The 5000-nt window shown below is 41.9% G+C and overlaps 2 non-coding genes across 2 annotated transcripts; both read right to left on the bottom strand.

The window, feature by feature from the left end:
• Positions 1-710: 710 nt before the first annotated feature.
• On the bottom strand, positions 711-867 carry LOC125076520. Its single transcript, XR_007120477.1, has one exon. It is a non-coding gene; the product is annotated as a 5.8S ribosomal RNA (ribosomal RNA).
• Positions 868-1327: 460 nt separating this feature from the next.
• On the bottom strand, positions 1328-3230 carry LOC125076522. Its single transcript, XR_007120478.1, has one exon. It is a non-coding gene; the product is annotated as a small subunit ribosomal RNA (ribosomal RNA).
• Between the last annotated feature and the right edge of the window lie 1770 nt (positions 3231-5000).

Raw genomic sequence — 5000 nt, 5'->3', positions numbered from 1 at the left:
CAACGCGACGGCGCCGCTTTCGTCGAGACGAGAGAGAATTTTCATTCCGATCGTTCCGACGTCGGCGTCGATGCGCTCTTCGGACGTCGAGTCCGCCTACTCGATATATATACAATATATATATATACGAATGTTTCGATGTCATCACGTTCAACGATGCGAGCGCGCTTTATTTACACATCATATAAACACGTTCGTCTCGTATACGTCGTAACGATCGCGGAGCTTTTGTATTCGAAATTTTGACATTAGAGTATGAACAAAAGAAACGCACGTACTCGATAATCACGAGACGAAGAGATCACCTAAACTCCGATTACCCTCTTTGATCGAGAACAACTCAATGAAACGATCGAAAGGTCGGAGATGGGCGCTCCTCGTCTGGCGACGAGCGACGCTCTCAGTCTCTCTGACGTCGCATAACGAAACTCCGTGACGTAAACGTACACACGAACGCGTATATAAAAATATAAATAATATATACACACACACGCATGTAAACGTAAACATACATACACATCGTATTTGTTATATTTGAACGGACCGAGAACGAGATTTATATTAAGTATATTTAAACACGTAATATAACACATCGAACGCGGATACCGTCATATGTTCGAGAAACGTCAGTCAGTCTATTGAGTCGGTTACGAAATAATAGACATTACGACATTAAACATTGAACAGTGTGGTTTATATTTTTATACAGCCGGCCCTCAGACAGGAGTGGTCCTGGATGTTTCTCCACGGACCGCAATGTGCGTTCGAAATGTCGATGTTCAAATGTGTCCTGCAGTTCACACTATGACGCGCAGTTAACTGCGTTCTTCATCGACCCGCGAGCCAAGTGATCCACCGTCCAGGGTAATGGTTTTTAATTTGTTTTATTTTTATAATTTCTACGATCACTCGAACGATTCTATACGCCAGTGATATGAGTTTATTTTTTTTTTATTTTTATTTTTTTTTTTGTTTTTTTCTCTTATTTTTAGTATACAGAGAAAAATTCAAAAAATTAAAAAAAAAAAAAAAAAAAAAGTTAAAAAAAAAAAAAAGTACAAAAAAAAAAAAAAAGAAATATACATTTTATTTGAAGATGACGATGTGCGTTAACACATCGTACTTTCCTCGAAATCGACATCGAAAAATATCAGAATAGGACGCGTTACACGACTCTGGACTCTGACTCGGACACACTGCTGTGTGAGAGAGAGAGAGTGAGAATCGCGTCCTCGCATCGAAACGACACATTCCGAACGTCGATATTTGTGTTTTAGAATTTTATTATCGTTCATTATCGCACTCTTTCGAGATTGATAATTTACGTTAATGATCCTTCCGCAGGTTCCCCTACGGAAACCTTGTTACGACTTTTACTTCCTCTAAATGATCAAGTTTGGTCAACTTCCCAGCAACGCCGACGGCCGTGAAGCCACCGCGTGTCGGTCCGAAGACCTCACTAAATCATTCAATCGGTAGTAGCGACGGGCGGTGTGTACAAAGGGCAGGGACGTAATCAACGCGAGCTTATGACTCGCGCTTACTAGGAATTCCTCGTTTATGGGGGATAATTGCAAACCCCAATCCCCAGCACGAAGGAGTTTCAACGGGTTGCCCGGGCCTCTAGGCCAGGGAGAACATGCTGATTCCTTCAGTGTAGCGCGCGTGCGGCCCAGGACATCTAAGGGCATCACAGACCTGTTATTGCTCAATCTCGTGCGGCTCGAAGCCGCCGGTCCCTCTAAGAAGAATTTTAATACGCCGCCAGTGAGTTGCTCGACCGAAATCGAGCACACCTAAATGACGACGCCTATTTAGCAGGCTAGAGTCTCGTTCGTTACCGGAATTAACCAGACAAATCGCTCCACCAACTAAGAACGGCCATGCACCACCACCCACCGAATCAAGAAAGAGCTATTAATCTGTCAATCCTTCCGGTGTCCGGGCCTGGTGAGATTTCCCGTGTTGAGTCAAATTAAGCCGCAGGCTCCACTCCTGGTGGTGCCCTTCCGTCAATTCCTTTAAGTTTCAGCTTTGCAACCATACTCCCCCCGGAGTCCAAAATCTTTGGTTTCCCGGAAGCTGCCCGCCGAGCCATTGTAGTAACGTCGGCGGATCGCTAGATGACATATTTACGGTTAGAACTAGGGCGGTATCTAATCGCCTTCGAACCTCTAACTTTCGTTCTTGATTGATGAAAACACCTTTGGCAAATGCTTTCGCTGATGTTCGTCTTGCGACGATCCAAGAATTTCACCTCTAACGTCGCAATACGAATGCCCCCAGTTATCCCTATTAATCATTACCTCGGAGTTCTGAAAACCAACAAAATAGAACCGAGATCATATTCTATTATTCCATGCACGAAATATTCAAGCGGCATTTTGAGCCCGCTTTGAGCACTCTAATTTGTTCAAAGTAAAATTGTCGGCCCATCTCGACACTCACTGAAGAGCACCGCGATAGGATTTTGATATTGAACCGGCGTTTTACCGCCGGCTCACCGACGATATGCTCCGCAGACGTGTCAGTATCACCGCGGATGCGGTGCACCGACAGCGCGGCGCACAAATGCAACTACGAGCTTTTTAACCGCAACAATTTTAGTATACGCTATTGGAGCTGGAATTACCGCGGCTGCTGGCACCAGACTTGCCCTCCAATTGTTCCTCGTTAAAATATTTAAAGTGTACTCATTCCGATTACGAGGCCTCGAAAGAGTCCCGTATCGTTATTTTTCGTCACTACCTCCCCGTGCCGGGAGTGGGTAATTTGCGCGCCTGCTGCCTTCCTTGGATGTGGTAGCCGTTTCTCAGGCTCCCTCTCCGGAATCGAACCCTGATTCCCCGTTACCCGTGACAACCATGGTAGTCGCAGAAACTACCATCGAAAGTTGATAAGGCAGACATTTGAAAGATGCGTCGCCGGTACTGGACCATGCGATCGGCAAAAGTTATCCAGATTCATCAAAATTAACGACTTCGGACGAGACGCCCTCCGTCGATTGGTTTTGATCTAATAAAAGCACTCATCCCATCACTGGTCAGAGTTCTGATTGCATGTATTAGCTCTAGAATTACCACAGTTATCCAAGTAACTGAGTAAGATCTAAGGAACCAAAACTGATATATTGAGCCATTCGCGGTATCGCCTTAATACGGCTTGCACTGAGACATGCATGGCTTAATCTTTGAGACAAGCATATAACTACTGGCAGGATCAACCAGGGAGCTAACCGAGACTTGTTGAAGTCGTCAATTACTCTTCTCGTTTCATATTCGCATATAAAATACACACAAACTTATGCATGCATGTACAATATACGCACAGTATGAAACGAGCGTCTCACCGTATCGTCGATCGCGTTAGACGCGATAGATTTTAACGGTTGACTCTTATAAAAATTTATATGAGACACAAACGCGCTTTAAGCACGCGCGCGCGCGTGCGTGCGCTATAATATATAACGCGACGACAGCGGCGGCGGCGGCGGCGGCGGCGGAGGCGTCTTCACATAATGACACATAACGGTCACGAATTCGAACGTTCTAAACGAGATCGAGTTTTTTTTTCAAAATAACACTTCGCACACGACGTGTACGTATGTATTGTTCAACGATTATTATCGTAAAACATTGGGATCGACGCCCGGTGTTTGAGTGATCGTACCGATACTCGGGTTGTGTATTTTTTGTACATGATAAATGTAAAAATTAACAAAAAGAATTTTAGAAACGACCGTTCATATATAATATAAAAATTATACACACTATACGAATACACTGAATCTTTTAAGAACTCCGTCTCTAACGTTTTCTCATATCGTCGCGACGTCGCAGATCGACTACAATGAATCAACATTTATTCCATGAGGATAGATTGTAGCGAGAGCGACGACGACGACGATAAGAGGAAGAGCGCATGAGGCAGAGAGATCTACGTGCGTCCGTCGGTCGGCACAGTTTTACAGAACGAAAAAGAATCTTTTTATCATTTTCACGTGTGTCAGTGAATATCCCCAGCGGTCGAGACGAATCGTACGTACATACTTGGTTGTTACACTACGTAAAGTATAATATAACGCGATACGACGAATCGAGAGACACGCCAGAAGACACGCAACAAAGACGACAAATGAAAACGATAATAACATTTTTTTCGTTATACAAGAGTACTGATCCGGTCACTTCGCGTCTAACATCAATTTTTGAATGTTCGACGTTCGAACCGTCACTACTCCATATATATGCCTGACGATGAGTATGACATTCGGCTCGTTCGAACGGAATGTATTTTTTTTTTTATTATTATTATTATTTTATTATGTTTCTCATATTCGATCTGATATCATAAGACGACGAACCCCAGAACACGCACCCCCCCCCCCCCTCCCCAACCCCCTCCCCCCCAACTGACACCCCAAACCCTCCAAAATCTCCAAAACTTCGATTATTTTGTTCTATATTTTTATAGATAGTATATGATTATATGATATTATGCAACGTCAATGCAACAACAACGACAACAACAACAACAACAACAACAACAACAACAATAAAAAAAAAAAGAAAAAAAAAAAAAAAAACAACAACAACAACAAAGAAAGTTGTATCTTCGTTTATTTAAATTTCACCGGTATTCGTTTATCGAAAAAAAAAAATTTATAATTAAAATTATTATATTTTATAATTAAAATAATAATTATGACGATGACGAATAAATATAATAATAATAATAATAATAAAGAACATGACGCGATTTACGAATGCGTAAATAATGTTAATAATATAATTTTTAAGTTTCATATCAGTCTTGATACCTTAAAATATGTATAATGAAGTAATAAATAAATAGAAATTATCTTTAAAAAAATATCCTGACATAAATGTATTGAATCTCTATAAAAAAATTAAAAAATAATCTAACGAACGCAACGAGCTCTACTCCTACTCTACGAACGTTTTCTCGAACGAAGTGCTCGATGAAAACGTCGAACGTTC

Source organism: Vanessa atalanta, unplaced genomic scaffold (genome assembly GCF_905147765.1).
Source record: "Vanessa atalanta unplaced genomic scaffold, ilVanAtal1.2, whole genome shotgun sequence".
NCBI lineage: Eukaryota > Metazoa > Arthropoda > Insecta > Lepidoptera > Nymphalidae > Vanessa > Vanessa atalanta.
Note: the sequence above shows the minus strand (reverse complement) of the source record. Positions and strands in the feature narration are given on the sequence as shown.